Here is a 21,423-nt window from a genome sequence, read left to right on the forward strand (position 1 = left end):
GTTTCTGCTCCTCCACCTCCCACACTCACTCTTGAATAACTTTCAAGATATACTGTATATCTAAAACACATAGCAGGCTGCCTGTGTACGGGAGCTGTCAGGAGGCTGTCATGTTAGCCGGCTCTGCTCGGCATACACACTGTCTTATGAATTCATGAGCTTGAAGATGAAAAAATGTCTGTAAATGTGTGTGTGTGTCTCTGTCTGTGTGTACATGTGTTTGCCTTTGATTCTACATTTGCATGTAGGTGGCACAGCTTTGAAGACGTGTTGCATAAATGTAAAACTGCGAGTAAATTAATATGGGCAATGATGAGAAATAATCTGTACAAGTTTGTATAATTGAGTTGAGGGCGCTGGCGTATAAACAAGCGTATGTTATGACCTTCAGCATTTCAAAAGTTGCCAGTTTTGTGGAGTTGCATTCAGCGAACTGTCTGATAGAAGATATTTCAGCTCCTCCAGTCTTTTATGTAAAAGTTCTTGTCTAATCAGCCTTCAGTCTGGACTGATTTAACATTGGAGCCCATCTCTCCCTGTCCTTAATCAAGCTCTCATCATGTTTCTAGCGCTCCATGAATGATTCACTGTCAGTCAAAGCCAAGCACGTGGACAGCCTCTCAAGGACTTGTTTTCTGTCTGGAAGTTCTGTAACATCTCCCAGCCTTTTTAGATAAAAACAAAATTATTCCGGGGGCTCGGAGGACGGAGGGCGGATATTATAATGTCACAGAAGACGTTTCTGTGATAAACCTTCGCAACCGCGGTGCTCTGCAGGTCAATGAAGCTTGAATGTGAGGCCAGAGTTCTGCAGTTAAATCCTCTAATACTTTCAGGTCAGACTTTCTGTATATCAACCTCCAAAGACAGAAATCATTACTGTATTATTGTGTTACAGACCTGGTTGGCTAAAAAAACAAACAACCCCGCAAGTAATTGCATTACAAACATAAAAAAAAAACCATCTCAACTGCAATCTTATTTTTAGCAACATCTTTGATGCTGGATGCTCATTGCTTTGCTGTATTTCTCACTGCGCTTAGATCTGACAGTGAGTTGATGTAGGTATTACTTTGTATATTTCTTTGTCTTAGCCTTGGCTATAGCTGCTAACAACCCAGTTTCTTAAAACGTATTCTAAACAAAATCCTACTGCTGCTCCCAGTGATATATGGTAGATCTCTTCCCATGCATCTGTTTAACAAGAAATACCTACAGTACAGTACTAGATACCAGGGTGTTTTAATAGGAGAGCAAATGTAAAAAGCTTATATGAAATGCATGTTTACAGTACAATCTGCAAAAGAGGGGTGAAAGATATTTGAAAATGTCCTTGATATGCAGTCAGTAATCTTCACGTAGTTACCATTGGGCAACTTCAGGTTCTTAAAAGTGATGCCAATGCTGAAGTGCCTTAAACTTGCATTCTTTCTAATAGCCAGCAGGGGGCGACTCCTCTGGCTGCAAAAAGAAGTCAGATTGTATAGAAGTCTATGAGAAAATGAGCCTACTCCTCACCTGATTTATTACCTCAGTAAACATTGTAAACCTGGGTTTATGGTTTCAATCGCTAGTTTCAAGTCTTCTTCAATACAGCATGATGTTCATTTAGTAAATTATGGTCCCATTTAGAGTAAAATAGACCATAGAGCAGGGGATGCTTTAAGGCGTGGCTACCTTGTGATTGACAGGTCGCTACCACGGCGTTGTCCAGTCTGGGAGTTGTCCGTGTTATCATCTTACAAACTGTGTTTTCAGTTCATGAAAGTTAGTAGTATAACATTTTGATCACCTAAAAACGTCTTATTCAGTGTTTGGTCGTACTTAACTCCACCCTCTCGTGTCACTTCTGGTTGCAAAGAACCAAGATGGCGACGGCCAAAATGCTGAACTTGAAGCTTCAAAACAGCAGTCCACAAACCAATGGGAGACGTCACAGTGACTACATCCACTTCTTATATACAGTCAATGGTAGTTACATATAGACATTTTTAGTAGTGAAACACTGAAAACTATACATTTATTTCCTTACTTTGTGGTTACAAACATTACAAGATGTTTTGCACCTATGCCATCCAACTTTATAATTACAGTAAAACATATTCACATAGCTGGTATACTAACAAAGAACAAGGTGAAAAATCACATCCAAGTAGCTATGTAGCTTTAAACCAAGACAGATAGAGTGTAATCCTGATTTGTATTTCGTAGAAGAGACAGTGTGTGTACAATACACCTCCAAATAAAGCTGACGTAATTCCTCAGTGAGGACAGAAACACCTGCAGTGTGTCCCCTTGTTTTTCTTCCCACTTGCCCCCTGTGACGTCCCTCCACATTAATCCTCTGTCCTTCCTCTCACCTCCTCTCCTGACCCCCCCAGTTCAACATTTGCTCAGCTAATAAGCATAGCGTTTCAGCTGAAACCATTTTTTCTCTTGATTTACCGCGCACCATGGCGGCTCTCCAAATTAGAATGTTTATTTATGGCCATCAATATTTAATTGAGTTTACTCTAATCTTGCGTTAGTGGGTTCAGAAGTCTCTGCATGGCTGTTTAAATATTAAAATTAATTGGAGCGGAGATACTGTAAAGAGGCTTGGCTTAATTGTTCTGGGAGAACAGGTAGCTTCTGAAGTCTTGGCATGCAGAAGGCACCGCACGCACGCACACGCACATATACACACACACAAAAACAAACACACGCACACACCAGATGAGTTCTTTGAGATTTCCTGCTGAATGCACAAACAGGATACTCGGTCCACAGTTGAGCCGTTGTGAAAAGTGTGTGTTCATTCAGCTGTAGCACAAGCTAACAAGGTTAACAATAACAAAGTTGATACTTTAAGTTGTGATAAACAATGGGGACACAAGTCATGCATGTAGTGAGTTAGAGCTGGGCAATACGGCCAGAATCTTCTATCACGATATAGGTCATTTCATATCACAATATGCAGCATGTTTTCTGGTAATTCAATAAATAAATAGTCTATATGAAATAACCACATGGTAAAGCCTATTGTTTGATACTCCTTTGTGAATTAAATACTTACAAATGAAAAGTATTTTCTCATTTTAAGAACTTATGTGCAAAATGAACAATTTTAAGTGAAAGTATAGAGAAAAAAGAAAAATGTAGGCCTAACCATATCACGATAGAAATGATATAGGAAAATATATGCGATAAATTATTTTTATATCGTTTTGACGATATACAGTATATCGTCATATTGCCCAGCCCTACAGTGAGTTATCAAGTGCATTTATTAGGTGAAATGCAAGCTAATTTAAAATGCATTAAAGTAAGTAGTAGGGCTGTCAAAGTTAATGCCATAATAGTATATTAACCCCACTAATTTCTTTAACGCAACTTGCAATTTTTAGGTTAGCGGACTCAGTTTTAAAGCTAGAGTGAAGCATATGAAAACCTAAGGTATCAAAACTTACTCCAAACTTAAGCTTAATTTTGGCTAGTAAAAACTGGCATGGCCATATTCAAAGGGGTCCCTTGACCTCTGACCTCAAGATATGTGAATGAAAATGGGTTCTATGGGTACCCACGAGTCTCCCCTTTACAGACATGCCCACTTTATGATAATCACATACAGTTTTGGGCAAGTCAAGTCAGCACACTGACACACTGACACACTGACACACTGACAGCTGTTGTTGCCTGTTGGGCTTGAGTTTGCCATGTTATGATTTGAGCATATTTTTTATGCTAAATGCAGTACCGGTGAGGGTTTCTGGACAATATTTGTCATTGTTTTGTGTTGTTAATTGATTTCCAATAATAAATATATACATACATTTGCATAAAGCATTTTAAAACTGCAAAATATAGATTTGGAAATGATTCCTTCTTGAGGAATTTTGTAATTTCTTGAAAATGTCAAAATGTAAAATCTATTATTTGCTCTATTTTTTTTGTTTCATTTTGTAACTGAGTTGAAAGCAATTTCAGTTTAAAGGAAACCATTAAAGCTTTTACGAACGTGAGAGTTAAAACTTTATAGAAAGAGGGTGAGTAATGGGGAGTTTGTTGTGGTTTCTTTGCTATAAACAGTAAGGAACAGTTTAACATTCTGGGAAATACGCATTTTTGACATTGTCCTCCCAAGAAGAAAGGCAGCATGAGTTAATTTAACAAGCGCCCCAATGTGACATATGTTTACGTTCAAGTGACAAAGCCCTGCAGCGACCGTAGTAATTATAACAAGAGAAAGGAGGAAGTAAGATGAGCGCTGTGTAGGGAGGATGTCGGGTCAACAACACATCAGACTTTAACACGGGAGGCCACTGTTTGTTTCCCAGTCCTACTGACCGCCAATGTTGATTTTATTAAAACATGACCATGATTATCCCATAAACCATGTATTTATTATCGTCACCATGACGACAAAGCTCTCCTAAACTTCACAAAATGGTAATTTTAATCCAAACCACGATGTTTCCCTAATCTTGACAAAGTGCTTATTTTAACCCAATATATGATCTTTCCCTAAAACTAACCAAGTTGCTTTTGAGCCTATACCTAACCAAACCTTTACTATAGTGATACCGTTGTCACATCATAAAACTGTTGTCTTTTAATTTGGAGGACTTTGCATTTTGGGAAATCTGTACAAAAACCGCTGTGTAAAAAGAACACAGGGTTATGTGCCAAACTGTTTTTTGGTTGGAGTAGTAACTTCTTGTCGTCACAATGAGGTTGCTCGGCAACCAGCGGAGACTCCAGGAAATGACTGCGCCTGCCAAGAAATAGCCTGGCACAAAACCCAGCGTAAAACCACAAAGTCTTGTTTTACATTTTGGTTTTTGTACAAATTAAACAACCGCGATTTCATTTATGAGCTTTAAAGATGCTGGTAGGATTGTGTTACCTTTTGGACGGAGCCATGCTGGCTGCTTCCAACTGTTTCCAGTCTTTACCAGTCGTCGCTGCTGACTCTAAATGTCAAATTAATCCGTTAGATGTATGTGAGAAATTACCTATAGGCCTACTTATATATGATCAAAATAAATAAAATTGAAATAAATAAAAGTTTGTAACCCAAAAAAAAGCCAAACCAAATTTAGTGAGAAACTGTGAGCAAAAATACATAAAGTTAATTAAAAGTTTCTACCTGTTAAAAGACTGATGGAGTCAGAACAGCTGGCATTTGATTTGACATTAAAATAGGAATTTCTCATTTGAACACTAAAATGTAGCCTATATTAAATGATTAAAGGTGCTAAATGTGAGATTGGGATCAATTCTATTGCCGCCACACGGTTGACGTTAACTTCCCTGACTAGTGACTTGCATGATTCACGGTACTGACGATACTAAAGACTGACAAATAAATCAATGTTACTTTTAATGTCACACGAATACCGGTCTCCTGGTTGTGTTTGTTTGACCCATGCACCGCCCCTCCCGCCCGCCTTGAGCGGACTCTCACGCTGTTTATACTATGTCAATTGCTCCGACCGTCTATTAACGCCGTGGGTGGGTTTACATTGGAGTTTGTTGAAAGCCCGGTTTGTCACATACTGACGCTAAAGGGTGCCTCCATGCGTCGGTTTCCGATGCCGAGGGGCACTTACTTGGTATTTGACAAGTTGGGAGTGAGAACCGGTTGGCTATATTAATGCTCTGATATATCATATAGGGAACCATTAACTGCAGAACTCACTTTGCTGAAAATTGTTTATACAATTAAAGCTGCTTTTGAGAGATACCACTAAGGTTTCAGTTTCATAACAGGCTTGTGAAAATGTGTCTTGCTAGTCCATTGAGACAACCTCACACATCATGCACCAACACTCGTAGGTATCACTCGTAGGCTGTTTAATCGTGATGAAAGTGTGGAAACACTGGAGCAAAATGTAAAACAAAATGACACAAGTAGCACTCAGGTATGAATGCTGCATGGTTTCTACTTTCCAGCAATTTGCAACAAAAAATAAGAGCTCACTGTTCCCCAAGATAACTTCATCCAGGATCAACAAATTGATCCTCAAACTGCTTTCAAAGAACCAAATCATCCGGATAGACTGGGTTAGTTTAACCTGATAATCGGTTGTTAGCCTGAACTAGTTAAGCTACATTTGAAGAACAGGACCCTGGTCTTGAAAGCAGCAGAGAGCCCGTGTTAGGCCTCGGGTTATGCTGTTGAGGTGATTTAAATAACACTGTCTGTCTCTCATTTCATTAATACACTTTCCCTCTCTCACAGAGCCTCGGGGCATACAGCTAGAGCAGCGACTGAATGAAATTCTGTTTTTCAAAATGAGCAGCATACTCGAAAGCGATGGTAATCTCAGATGTAGAAATTGGAAAAGTCAGCACAGCAAATGCATCAGCAGCTTTCCTCCAGACAAACATGCAATATTGATTCTCTTTCGGAACAGGTCATATTTTATGTATTTGTTTTAAAGATTTTGAAATTGTGCTCCAGTGCTCTTCAGGTTTGGGAGAGAGGGGACTTTTGCTTGTAAATTAACATTAATGATGACTGAAGCAGACGTGCACTCGCTGCCTGGTCACCTCAGAAACCTGGTCACATAATGAATCTTAATTGGATCGGTGTGTGTGTACGTGTGTTGACTGTTGCCTGCAAATGACTGGTGATTCCCAGGTTCCCATTTGACCCTACATTATGTGTCGGTGTGTGTGTGCATTGCTTTACACCAGCCATTATAGTTAAGCAATTCTCATTCCCATACCAATGCTTTGTCACGGCCTTCAGCGTTCAATACCGTCGCACAAGGCACCCTTAAGCGCCGGTATGAGACGCACCGGGCTTTCCATTAACTGCAATGTAAACCCATCTGAGGCAACAGTAAACGCTCAGAGAAAGTGCTGTGGTGACGTAGTTTAAAGAGCGAAAGAGACACAAACGGTCGTGTCTAGAAGGTAACCCATGAGTTGAGAAACTCTCGCGAGATGGTTAACGTTAGGCATTGATCTCAGATAGTTAAGGTTAGGCTAGGTCGTTGGCAGCGAGTCAGTTTTTGCAGATTTCAGATCAGATTTCGCAATTTTGGGGTTAGCTTCTAGACACAACCTACACATAGGGCGGGCAGGATGTGACGTGGATGGGTCCAACAACACAGGAGACCTCTGTTCGTGCCCTCTGCGTTAAGTTTCATTTTCACGTTATAACCAGCTGTTTGTTCGTGTACCGTGTTCACAACGTCAAGTCACATTTTCACTGTACAAACTATAGAAAATGTGTTTTAAGCCCAACCATGTTGTTTTTTCCTGAACCTAACTAAATGGTTTTGTTGCCTTAACCTAAGCGAGTGTTTTTGTTTAATTTACAACATTAAGCACGCGTTTACTGTGACCAAAAAGTGACGCCGAAGTGTCAGTATGTGAAGAGCTGAGATGAGAACGTGTTGGTTAAGCACACTCTCCTCTGCCGTCTCTGCAAATATCAACCTTTGTTTACTCACATCTGCATTTTCCTCCTGTAGTTAAATTCAAATCCAAATAGATGCATCAACTGAATTGCACTCAGATACTGTGCAACAGATTATTTACCATAATGGCATACAAGTAAATAACAAATAAACAAAGGCAGGGCTGAGAGTGAGCCAGAAAAAAATATCCTCTGATAATATTTCTGTTTAAAGCACCGTGGCTAGCAATCATTCTCACAGCCAATTCAGCTGACAATGAATTGTCAAATGGCGCTGACATCAAGAAGACAGATACCTTCATAAAAGCGGCCTTCAGTGCTACATAAACAGCGGCAGGAAATGAAGTAGAGTTTGAATTGCAAAGGACTATGATGCGGTGAGGCCTATGATCATTAACCCACCGAGGAGAGGGAGGAGGGTGGATGGATGCACTGCGGTTGACTCCAGACCCACTCTGAGTCGTCCACATGCCTCCTGCAAGTATTTTACATCTCCCCAGACTCCTCTTTGCATGTCGATGACCATGAAAACATTTGCAGAGCTGCTAGTTTATTGGCTCTCATGACTTAATCTGCTACATCAAATGCAAACGCAGTGGTCCTCCTCGGCTTCCAACAAGTTCAAAATAATAATTAAAAAAATGCACCGTGTTGTTCTACACCTCCTGATGAGAAACAGTGACAGGTAAGCTTAAAGAATATGACTGATTGCACAAAATAAAATTGCGGCACTTTTTGAACTTGTGTGCCCTGCAGACAAAGTGAAAAAAAGTGCTCATAAACAGAATGCTCTACATTTTCAAGTGTTGAATACTCAAGTGTTGAATGATGAAGTTCATGTGCTGAAGGATATGATTCCTTTTGGAAACGCAACTCTTCATTTAAATTCCACACACTTCTACTCCGGTGCCTCTGTGAATAGAAACTAAAAAAAAAGGCACTTCAGCTGCACCTGAACTCCAGCAATGACACGAGAAGAAGGGAAAAAAAGAAAACTTAAATGTCTACTTCTGCTCTTCTACATACAACATCAACTGTGTGTTTAATATTGAAACAGAATTTAACATGTTTTTGTTTTTCAGATCACAGTTTTGCTGAAGATGCAAACATGAAATGATGTATGTTAGACTATGCTTTGGTTTTATGGGTAAAATAGGGATGTCACAGTTATACGGGAGCAGATGATCTTATGTCAAATCGGTGACACTGGATGGCGTATAAATAGCACAACATTTTGTGTGTCATGAGGAACATTTTAAGCTTTCTGCGTGTAATTTGTACGCCACAGAACAAAACTATGATAACGTCCACAGTTAGGCAACACAACCACTTAGTTAGGTTTAGGAAAAACATCATGGTTGGGCTTCAAATAAGAACGTAAACTAAGTAAATATGTACGGAAACAACATAACATAAGTACAGAAAATACATCGCAAATGTCAAAAAAACACGTCACAAACCTCACTATTGTAACTTACAAAACAAAACACTGGTCTCAAACACCGGTCTCCTGGTTAAAAGAGGTGTAATTGTCCATCAGCGCCCTTAATGCTTTTTAATCTATGTCACTCGCTCTGAGAATAACATATTTATGTGGACGCGTTTACATTGCAGCGAAGATACTCTTTAATAAAGATGACACATTACAAGCTCCGGCAATGGTTTGAAATGGTATACACATCTGTCTAAGTGGGCATGGTCTTGGCGTGTTCGTCTCTCCAGACAGACAGAGAAAGGTCTCGAACAAAGTTAATTTTTCTACTGATTTGTCCGTCTGAAAAATTTCATTTTAGTGTCAGAATGTTTGGAAGATATGTGGCTTTTGAAAAATGGTCCAATATTTACTTTGGTGACAAAAGAATCAGTCATAATCTTTGTTCACGTTCACTTCTCCCATTGGAGTTCATAGACTAATAGACTAATAGTCTCCTAAAAGGGCGAAGCAGTGGCGAAAACCCTCATGACACAGATACAAGAAACCGTCTCGCCGTCAGTGCGCCGTCTCCTTTCTGAACTGTCTCTGATTGCAGTCAGTACAGTCTACATGGCGTACAAATGACCGCCAAAAGCAAGAAAGGCGTTCTTATTGCACATTAAATGCCTTTCACATTGGGCTGCTTATGTAGAAAGTCAGTATGATAATAAATCTGGCCCCGACTAACATTTCCATGTAAGTTTTACAAAAGACAAGGAAAAAAGGGATGATCTGAGCGGAATGGAAATGGAGATGAGAAGAAGGGTATGTTAAGATTTAGGTAAGAAAGGGGAAGGGGAAGGTGTATGTGTGTGTGTGTGTGTGTGAGTGTGCGTGTGTGTGTGAGTGTTAGGGGGTCTGACTGCTTTAAATTAGATGGCACATTGCTGCAACGGCTGAAGAATTTTATTAAGAGTCTTTATATCTTCTGCCTTAAGCCGCCCCGATCAGCATAATCCCTGTCCAAACAAGAGATAATGAATCTTCTCTTTTAGTATTGGGTTAGATAGAGGAAAGCATGATGCCAGCGACGGGAGGGAGAAATGCACAAATTATTGGATTTAGATTAGGAGGGGCCTATTTTAATGGGTTTGAAGTAATACCACAACGTTAATGAAAAGTTGCCCCAAGCCTACATGATTGGGTGGGGAAGTGTGTGCGTGTGTCTGTGTGTGTGTGTTTGTGTGTGAGATAGAGAAAGCAGATTGGCCGATAAGCTGTGCTTAACATAGCTCATTGAAAACGCCCAGCTATTGTGAGAGCGGATGTTATTGTCTTCTGTTGTTTTTTTTTTGTTGATTTGCAATGCAGTCATGTCCACATGTCGCGGTTTATTTTTAGAATTTATTCATGATGATTACTTGTGTGTGTGTGTGTGTTTTTATGAGCCGCTCATACGTGTGCAGACTTGACTTGACTTGAGAGACGAACGCAGACTGTTGTTAAAGTCTGCTTATCTATGTATATATTCAGTCTTCAATTTACATTTTCTCCTCTAGTTTGTTCAAAGCCACTTAAAGCAGGAGTATAGCATAACACATTTAATTAAACTCTTTTATGTTTGGTGGTTTATCTACACTGGCAGGGCTGCATCTCATACAGTTTCTAATGACCTTGGAAACACGTTTGATCTTGTTCAGCTCAGTAAATGCAAATATTTCTCAAGCTTGCCGCTCTAAAACTTGTATTGTTGAGTTGTTTGTGCAGCAGCCCCTTATTCCACTTATAAAAGTCTCTTTTTTTATTATTATTATGCAGCCTTATTGCAATGTCAGATAAAGCTACAGAGGGAATCCCTGCTGGGTACAGCTGATTTAGGATGGGGTGGCTAACATCATGCAGAACAACTCAAATACACCTTAGTCGTGCTTTATTCTTCTATTCAAACCAAAGGGACGGTACACAATATAGGCTCTAGCCGGAGAACTTTTCTCTCTCTTATTGTCAGGGGATCGACTTATTGAGGACACTGCATTTGTTGAAAAGGATTAAAAAAGTGTGAACAAGGTTGACTCATCCTTTCAATTCCTCAAGCTCGCCCTCGTCTTCATAATAATAAAACCAACCAACCTTGATCTCTAAAGACCAGTTTACATGCACATGCACTCGTTGACACTCTGGAGCAGTGCCAATTAAATCAAAGCAGAAATACCTCAACCTTGGTATTAAAATGAATAACTTCTTGTGTCAGTCCTTACCCTCTCTTCTTTCCGTTAGACAAAGTGATGCAGTGAAGAAGTGGAAAAACATGAAAGAAACGGGAGAGAGAGAGAGAGAGCCGCTGTACAGGCTGTATTGTAGCCGATACAGAAAAAGCTGGATGGGCAGATATTGGCAGACAGACACAGAGAGAGAGAGAGAGGGAGATGCAGACTGTGATAAGAGCAGACATGTACAAGGTCCTCTGTGGCCTCAGACTCCCACATGCACATAAACCCAGACTTACCTCCAACAATCAGCACGTCGTCAGAGGAAACAGACACCTCTGCTGGATATCTGTTGGGTGCTCTACATAAAAAGAAAAAGTAGAAATGTATTGAATTCCCCCCTAAACAGATTCTCTAATATATAATTGTTAGTTGCAGCCTCATCCATCAGAGCACATATGACAGCAGTGAGATCTCTTTTGATGTGACACATCCTGCAACAGCACTTTTGACCTGTCAGGTGGGACAAATTTTGCAAAGGATGGCTCAGTACCATTAAGTGTCATGAGAATGATTGTTGAATCTATGCTACTTAGATACTTCCGGGGCATTTCACTTCGTTAGGAACCTTCCTAAGCAAAAAAAGACTTTTCAACCGCAGACCAGGACACTGGAAGTTGTTACACTTGTGCTTTTTTTGCTATAAACCGTTGCACTTGTTAAAAAAAAAAAAAATTGAAAAAAATAACAAATACAAGGAAATAAGAATGAAAAAAAAAGAAAAAAGGGACAAAATGAAAATAAAATTTGAATTAATTAAATCAATTACTACATTAATTCGGGGGGAAAAGACTTATTCCACAGTTTACACTGATAAACATCCACAGACAGTAAGTAGATGCCCAAAACACAACATTTTGAGAAAACAACATTACACAAATGGTTCCACCTTGTGGAGCCGTTGCATTGAGTCTATTTGTCCAAAACAATTTTCTTTGAGACAGAATGTTTGCAATCATGACACCGTGGCTATGTCCGAAATCATACACTATTTATTATAATGCACTATATTTACTGTACGTCATTTTATTTGAGTGTCAGAATGCTGAGTGTGAAGTTAATGTAAGGGATAATGTACAGCGAGCTAGCTGTACATTATCCCGCTTATTACACGGCTGCTTACTTAAGAAATCAATAATTCAACACAAAAACGGTCCTCCAGAGTCCGACATCAGAACTGCCCCCATAGCAACGGTCTGCTATAAAGAAATAACAGACAGTAGAACGCCGTGATTGACCAATCAGAATTGAGTATTCAACAAAGCTATGTAATAATTAAGTATAATTTATATATCATGCCACAAAAACTTCCAACAATGGAGCGGAAAAAGTAGTGTACATCATCTCCCACATCTTCTGCCACCAGCAGGTTTCCAAACACACACGACTGCATCCAGATCTACGGACGTCTCAATGCTCAGCTGAACGTCTCTCCCAGATGTCACAGATATGTAATGCTGTTGCTTACATGCAGGTATTAGTTACCAAAACATCAAACCGAAACCACACAGTGCCTTCTAATACTTAAACAGAGAGAGGTTAGACGCTCCAAATTTCCTCATTTCTCTAATTACTGCACAATTATTTCTCCCTCCTGTGCCAATTACAGCCGTATTGATGAAGGCTCCAGATGTGCCATCCTAATAATTATCAGGGTAATATTACAGCTCTCCTTGTGCTCACTAGGGTGCAGTTGAACCTGTGCAGAGCTGTGTGCAACAGTGACAGCCTGGTGCTACATTACGCCAGGCTGAGAAATTGATGTGGCTGTCAGCTTCAATTAGAGATGTAATGTCTTGGATCAGAGGAGTGGGACTGGCCCAGGGAGGGGTAAACGGCGAATAGGGGTCATAGGGAGGAAATACTGTACGTAACTCGGGCTGCGGGTCAGCAGCTGAGGGGGGAGGAAAGGCCAGAGGGTGAGAGCTGGGGTGAGGAGGTCAGGAGAGAAGCTGGGGCGAACGTTTAGGGAGACGTGCTTATAGTTACAGCAAAACTGAGGCTAATGGTGAGAGAAAGGGTTGAAACTGCAGCCTGTTTAGGATGCAGCTACACTGATCTGTTACAGATTGGACAGCAATTTAACAACGAGTGTCCATTCATCTTTTTGCTCCTCTGATGTACGAAAAGCCAAAACTAAAATCTTCCTAAAAGTTCTTTCTTTTGAAAGAGACATAAACTGATGCAACAGATGTGTGCGTCTGGTTCCATCCACTTCTTTTACACATAAAACGCCTCAACGTTTTGTTTTGGAAAAGCCAAAAATATTGCAAAAGAAAGTTGATGTTCAAAGTCTACTCTTGACCTTGGAAACAGGGTCAACTGGCAAACTCCATCTGTTGATGTGATATTATCAAAAAGCTTCAGAGCTTCAGAGCTAAATAGACTTTGAAGTGTTTTGTCAGTTGCAAAAGAAAGCTTGGCTTGTGTGGAAAAGTTGGCATATTGGAAAAGAAAAGATGCCATAAATATATGATGATGGAAACACATTTTTTAATAAACCCTGCCTCTGCTTCTTTTACAGTAGATAACTTTTATGTCATCCTGCAGCCCATTGTCATTCACAGGGCGTCAAATACTGACACTTTATCACAGCCTTCAGCGCTTGATACCACCGCACAAGGCACCCTTTAGCGCTGATATGAGACGCACCAGGCTTTCCATTAACTACAATGTAAATCCATCCGCGGCAACAGTAAACGCTGAGAGAAAGTGCGCCGTAAGTGTGGAGATGTAGTTTAAAAAGCGAAAAGGCACACTAAGGGCAGGCGGGAGGGGAGGTGGATGTGTCCAACAAACACAGGGCTTTCATCCAGTAGACCGCTGTTTGTGTCCCGTGCGTTAAGTTTCACTTTCCCTTTACAATCAGCCGTTTGTTCGTGTCCCGTGTTCACAACCTTGAGCTTCATTTTCACTTTAAATACATAGTTGGTTTTAAGCCTAACTAAACCTAACTAAGTGGTTTTGTTGTCTGCACCTAAAGTGACACCAAGGGGCATGACAAAGCGACGGTATGTGACCAGTTGGGATGAGAACGCGTTGCATCCTGCCTCCACTTCAATAGAAAAGCCCCCAAAAATTGATAATAGTCCAGATGGGGAGGCCTTGTTGCATTTCAAACACTCTATCACCATAGTAGCTAATAATACACCAGAGTACATGTAGATTATTAGAAAATACAAAATGCATCTTGGGGGGAAGCATGCAGAGATGCTGTGATGTATTAGTTCCTTAAAGGTGCAGTGCGTAGGATTTGGCGACATCTAGTGGTGTGGTTGCAGACTGCAACCAACTGAGTACCCCTCCGCTCACTCCTCCTTTTCCAAGACTGTTGTAATGTAAGCCGCCGAGTGCAAAACCGCCAAGTCCTTACCATAATAACACTACTTTAAGAGCAACGGAAGTCAGACGGCGGCTGGCAGTACCACGGTTTTGCACTCTGCAGCTCACATTATGCAGTTTCACAAGCGTGTTGGAGAGCTACAGTGGCCTTCAGTTAACATAAAAATGTGAAAGGGTCTCTCTAGAGCCAGTGTTTGGTTTGTCTGTTCTGTGCAACATGGTGGTGCAACATGGCGGACTTACGGATATTATATTCCATTTCTGCTAATAGATCCCCCGAAATGTTACACACTGTTCCTTTAATCAAGGCTGTAATCTTGTCACGTCCTCTTGAATGTATGTTGCATGAAGGTAGTTGATGGAAACGCATACCGACTCACATTTCAGTTTGTTAAAACTTCAGAAATTCATTGAAAATTTGTAGCATTTTAATAGAATCATGGCTACTGACAACCTGACAGAGAACATGACAAATACATGTACAAAAATGTGCAGAGCAACACAGTAAATCTCTGTTTTATTGTGTGTGAGTGTGTGCTGCATTCACAAGTCCCCTGCCAGGCCAGTGTGTTGAGATTTAGTGCGGACGCAGATCTGACAAGACAGATTAATCTGAGAGAAAAAAAAAGAAGGGAACAAAAAAAAAAACTGTCCTTCCTTATGTTTACACCCGCCGCATGCCCAGATTAATTACAGACACACACAGGAAGTACACATCTAGAGACAATGTAGTCATCTGTCTCCCTGAACACACACACACACACACCGACACACACACTAAAGAAAAGATAGCACCATGCTAATGTGACATCTCTCCGTGCCACGGGGATGTGGATGAGATTATGTCTGTGTGTGTGTGTGTGTGTGTGTATGTGTGGAAGTGGGATGGCAGGAAGTTCATTACCGCCTTACCGCTCAGTGTGAGGTCACCCGGCGCAGAGCTGCTCACCGGGTCCTGAACGGCATGCTGGGAGCTCGGCCTGAGGGGGAAACACACCCAGTATGGAGGCGCATCCCTAACAGCAGACATATAACACAAACATGAAAGCATAAATCTGAAAACAAATAATACCAGAATAATTTATATCTGCTCTTCCCACTCTATATCTGTATACATTATTAATACTCGCTGCGTTATTAAATATCTTTGTTGTACACCTGCAGATGAATAGTTTTGTTTGAACGACTTGAGATGATTAAATTCAAGCAGCTTTGTTTTATAATTATTAAAACAGTGACTCTAGAAAAGTGCAAACGAATAAAAATAACTCCATCTTCATGTCGGAGCGTTATTATTTTCTGACTTTGAAGTGGAAAAAAATGAAAAAAGTGAGGGGGAAAAAAAACACCTCATATATTTGAATTGGCTGTTCTCTGGGATTATGTGGTGTTGGAGAGCTGTACTCCACAGGAGTCGGGCTGAGGTGTGTGTTTGTGTGCGTGTGTGTATGATTGAGTGCTAGGCCAGAGTGCAGCGAGACACAGGTGTATTAAATTGGGTCAGCGTTTTCATTTCCCAGGGTGAACACACACACGCAGACACATGCAGACACACACTAACAGAATTGTGCTATTTCAGGTGAACCCTGATGCAAACACACCTGCACATGCTATGCATATGAATACACACACACACACACACACAGTCGTACAGTATGCGCGCACGCACACACTCATTCCCAGATAAGTAGGATTAGGAGTTATTCTTGCATCCAGACAAAGATTCTCAGCCTGTATCAGACACAATGAAACGGAGGGAAGTTGTTTGTTATGGCTCCCATTGTGACTGTGTTTGTGTTCATGTATGAGTGTGTGGAAATAATGCTTACATGGCCAGGGTTCAAACCACAGGGGGGCCGGGTCGGAGGAAGTTTAACTCACTTCAAAAGAGCCCTTGAGAAAAGAAACAAAGTTTGAACTTTGTGTGCTTGTCTGCTTCGGGGTGACCACCTTTCCTGATGTTCACCTTCACATCACAGAAGTCTATTTTCAAATCATGAAAGCCGCTCTGTTACAGCGGCAACAACAATAGCAGAAAGCAGCAAGAAGCAGCACAGTGAAGCTTAACAAAAGGCAAAGAAGTCACATTGAATAATACATTGAAAGGGATGAAAAGCAGCACAGAGAGAGGTGGCGTGTATGCTACTAAACAGGCAGGACGCCAACCTGTTTGCTATCATTTACACTTAGAGGGAATCACGGAGCATTCTGGGGCACGCTGGCATTTTTGGAGAGTATAGCGTACAGAGCTACGGTCATTATCTGTCACCTGTCAATCGTTCATCATCAGAAATGTCTGAAGTACGTGCGAAAGACAAATACCCATATAAAGAGAAGCTGACAGAGGCAAAGGAGCGATATATTACAAAACTGAAGTTAGTTTATGATATGGATCCTTACGAATTAGGAGGACCTTTACAGTTTGGCAAGCATTACAGTCACTGATGTGTTTTGTGTTAGTGAACACCTGTCCGCAGTTCAAAATATGAAAATCTTTGAAGGCCTATATGTCGAGTTCACAAACGGGTAGGTATACGACATTAAGATCTACAAGCCAAATGACAACTAAACAATCATCCAGACAAAAATAAGCTCGTTAATGTTACGTTAACTGAATACTAACAAAACGTCAGCTAACACTGCATATTTAATCTACCGGTATCTTGCCAATTGAAACCCATAACGTTAGCCTATATTTGTGTCTGACTGTATATTATATATACTACAATTCAGCTTTTGAATCTTATTCACTGTGCAGTGTTTTGTGTTATCTTCTGACACTTGGCAGTAAACAGCCAGCGGATGGCACTTTTACCCTTCATCCTCCAAAGATGGCTGACTTGCTGTCGGTGATGTCACACTCCCATTCCCTATATAGCAAGCTAGCAGTGCTACATTAGCCTAGAGTTTGATTTTGCACCACAAAATAGCTTTTAGAACATTTTAAATATGAGGAGCAGCACAGTAGACAGCTATTACCCAGCCAACATTTGTATGTGGGGCCCATGTGGGTAGTAAATGGGCTGAAAAAGTGGGTTTGTCCACAGTTTCTATGTTGGCCCCATGCACTAATTTCCCAGTAGTGACCCAACTAGGACCCACACAGGTAGCCCACATGGGGAGCCCATTTGGGACCAACTTAGTTGATCCAAGTGGGCCCCAGAGAATAGAGCTAATGTCACTACTAAAGTGACACTGAGAGGCAAATTTTCTCGGCGCCACCAGGAAAATTTAGGAAGTGCATCCTGAACGTCAACAGTCAGTCATGGTGGTTGCCACTTGTAAACAGCTCCAGATGGGTCATAATCTTGTGTGATGAAAGAGAAGAGTTTCAGACCAGAAGACATTTCACCTGCCGACATTTTAATTGACTCCAATCTTTATTATCTCAGACGATTCACTGTGTTGACACAGAAATGTTCCTGCCAAAGTCCCTTATACAGTATGTCTTTACCATAGTAGAGCTGACATAAACTGTTATTTCCTGGTTCACACCCCCAACTTCTATTTACATTGAATGCACATGCAGACAGTGGCCACAGAAAGAAACAGACCTGACATCACACACACACACTCACCTGTTAGACACTCTCTGTCAGCATTGGGTGACACAGCAGGCCTGCAGTATTCACACCTGTCTGGATAACTCAACACAAAACCAGCGCAAAAGCAGCTGGACCGCCTGCCAGACTGGCGAGGAAGATTCACCGCTCTGTCCGAGCTGGAGTGACGTGACTGACGGGTCGACGATTTGACTTCTTACAGTGACATTTGTGTGTCAGTGGCGGAGCAGGGAAATGTCAGCTGACCTGTCTGATTAGACATGGTTATGGACAAACCACAATAAAACATGTCAAAATAGAAGTTATTTCCCTAGTTCCCAGGGTACCTTTTTACCTTCTGAAATTCCTTTAAAAGGACCATTAAAACTCATAGTTTTCACCTGCCAAAAAGTGATTGCAGCTCCTACCGTGTGACTGAAATGTTTTTTCTGACTCAGAATGGTTTGATTTCGTTCATGACGATTATATCTGACAGACTATGAACCACTCAGTCCTTTTTACCAGCTGAAATTCCTTGAAAGGACCATTAAAACCCATAAAAAACAGTTTTCACCTGCCAAAAACTGATTGCCGCTCCTACCTTGTGACTGAAAGTTTTTTTCTGTCTCAGAGTGGTGTGATTTCATTCATTAGGATTATATCTGACAGATTATAGCCCATATACTCCGGAAACTGGGCAGGGCCTTTCTGTGTGGAGTTTACATGTTCATCTTGTGTTTGTGTCGGTTTCCTCCTACCACCAAAACATGTATCCCTCCCCCCACGGCACTGTGAATGGAGGTGTTGCATCAGGAATGGCATCCGGCTTAAAACCGATGCCAAATCAAATATACGGATCATAAAATCAGATCTCATAACAGGAGTTTTTACCCCCCGATATGAATACTTACCCTGCCAAATTCTTTGCAGCTATCAAAAGAGAGGCAGGAAATGTCCTCAAGAGCTTTTCTGTGAAAGACAGATACTCTTCAGAGGACATAACCACCTGCGCTTTACAATCCAGAGTGATGGATTTCAGAATAGGAGTCACAAAATGTCTCAGTTACTGATTCCTGAACACTCTAAAATAACTCTCTCTCTCTCTCTGTCTCGCTCTCTCTCTCTCTCTCTCTCTCACACACACACACACACACACACACACACACGCTCACAATCAGCTGCAAACACACAATATCCAGCTGTTAGACTGTGTCACTCTGCACAGGTGCCCAAAAAACTACTGAGTTTCATTCATCAATCTAAGCTTGAGACCTGCAACAACTGCACACTCTCTCTCTCTCTCTCTCTCTCTCTCTCTCTTTCACACACACACACAGGCAGCAAGACACAGAGAGAAACAGCTGCACTCTGATGAATGCCCTATATTCATTCCACAGGAAGCTGGTTCATCTGTCACTACTGATGCAACCCTTCCACTCTACCCCTTCAAAAAACACACACATGCGCACAAATGCACCCCACACACACCCGCACACACACACACACACACACACACACACACACACACACACACACATACAAACTCCAGTTCTCTTTCTCTGATTAGACTCCCAGCTGGTCTCTGCGACAAATGCTCCTTTGATGCATCTTCCCGGGGGCCAAAGCCACCATCAGCACCCTCCTCCTCCCACTTCTCTTTCTCGCTCCCCGCTTCCTGCATGACATTAAAGTCACTTCCAGCAGCCCCCTCGCGAACCGTTTACTCCCCACCGTCTTATTCAGCAGCAGCAGCAGTAGCTCTGTCCTCCAGCTAGAGGATGAGAGGAGCAGAGAGAGGAAGACGTGTCCCTGTCGTTTTGGATTCTTTCCTGCAGAGTTGCCAGCTTGAGCCGTAATGAGACGTCCACTTCAAAGTCCTTTGTTTTTATCACTGCATCAAATAAAGGGGGTGGGAATTCACTGTACATTCGCACCGCTTCACTTTCACGGTGTGACAACAGCTGGCTCACATCACCTCCTCACAGGTCATAAGTCATCAGGAAGCCCACGGGAGTTGAGCACTGGTGTAAATGGGAAGAGACCGCAGCACTGACTCATCAGTTTGACAGGGGAAAGTGATAATTACTCACCGGAGCGGCAGGTTGCCATTACTTTCATTGCAGGTTTAAGGATTCTTCTGCAGCTACATTTACGTGCACCTGCCTCCCCCTGGTAACCCGGAGATGACATGATGTGTTTGATAATTAGGGTAAATGTCTGGGAGGATGTGAGGTAGCCTGCAGCAAACATCTTATACTGACACTGCAAAATAAGAGAAGAAATATGGAGGGACTCCCGTGTTGTGCGTTTTTGATGAATTTTCCAGTTGTGCTTGCCATGAGCTGATCGAGTATAGGAACACCAGTGTGCATCCAGTTGGAGTGACATGTAGAAAATGCAGAAACGCCAGAAATACATACCTTTAGTCATTGTGTTGATGGGATTATGCTTTCATTTTCAGTCTTAATATAAATTACGATTCCCAGGTGTACACATTAGGTGTATTATTTGGGTATTAATCCACTACTTTGACCACAACTATGGATGTAAGATATGTATATTTTCCTTATTGTTTCATGGCTCCGTGTGAAAATGATAGTTGCAATATTGGTATCCTTTAAATATTTTTTAAAAATGTTCTTTTGCCCTTGTACATGTAAAAACGTATGCAGTGGTAACCTTTTCCTTTGCCACAAATTGAGCTTTGATGTGACAGTGGGCAACTCCGGGGTCTGAAAAGTGAAGCCAATGCTTTAAACTTGTATTCTTTCTAATAGCCAGCAGGGGGCGACTCCTCTGGTTGCAAAAAGAAGTCTGATTGTATAGAAGTCTATGAGAGAATGAGTCTACTTCTCACTTGATTTATTACCTCAGTAAACATTGTAAACATGAGTTTATGGTCTCAATCGCTAGTTTCAAGTCTCCTTCAATACAGCATGATGTTCATTTAGTAAATGATGGTCCCATTTAGAGTCAAATAGACCATAGATCAGGGGATGCTTTAGGGCGTGGTTACCTTGTAATTGACAGGTCACTACCACGGCGTTGTACAGTCTGAGAGTTGTCTGTGTTTTCGTCTTAGAACTTTAACCCTTTCACAGTGTGTTTTTAGTTCATCAAAGTTGATAATAACATTTTTGGTCGCCTGAAAACGTCTTCGGTTGTACTTAGCTCCACTCTCTCGTGTCAGTTCTGGTTGCAAATAACCAAGATGGCCACATCCAAAATGCTGAACTCAAGGCTTCAAAACAGCAATCCACAAACCAACAGGTGACGTCACGGTGAGTACGTCCTCTTCTTATATACAGTCTATGATCACAGACAAAGAACAGACCCCAGAGAGGTCAAACTCACTGTTAGACGTCTTACTGACAAACTGCTATTAAAACCCCAATGACAGAAATCCAAATAGATTTATTTGGGAGGAGTAGTGCTGCACAGGAGACA

The sequence above is a fragment of the Sebastes fasciatus genome, chromosome 15 (assembly GCF_043250625.1).
Source record: "Sebastes fasciatus isolate fSebFas1 chromosome 15, fSebFas1.pri, whole genome shotgun sequence".
In the NCBI taxonomy this organism is placed as follows: domain Eukaryota; kingdom Metazoa; phylum Chordata; class Actinopteri; order Perciformes; family Sebastidae; genus Sebastes; species Sebastes fasciatus.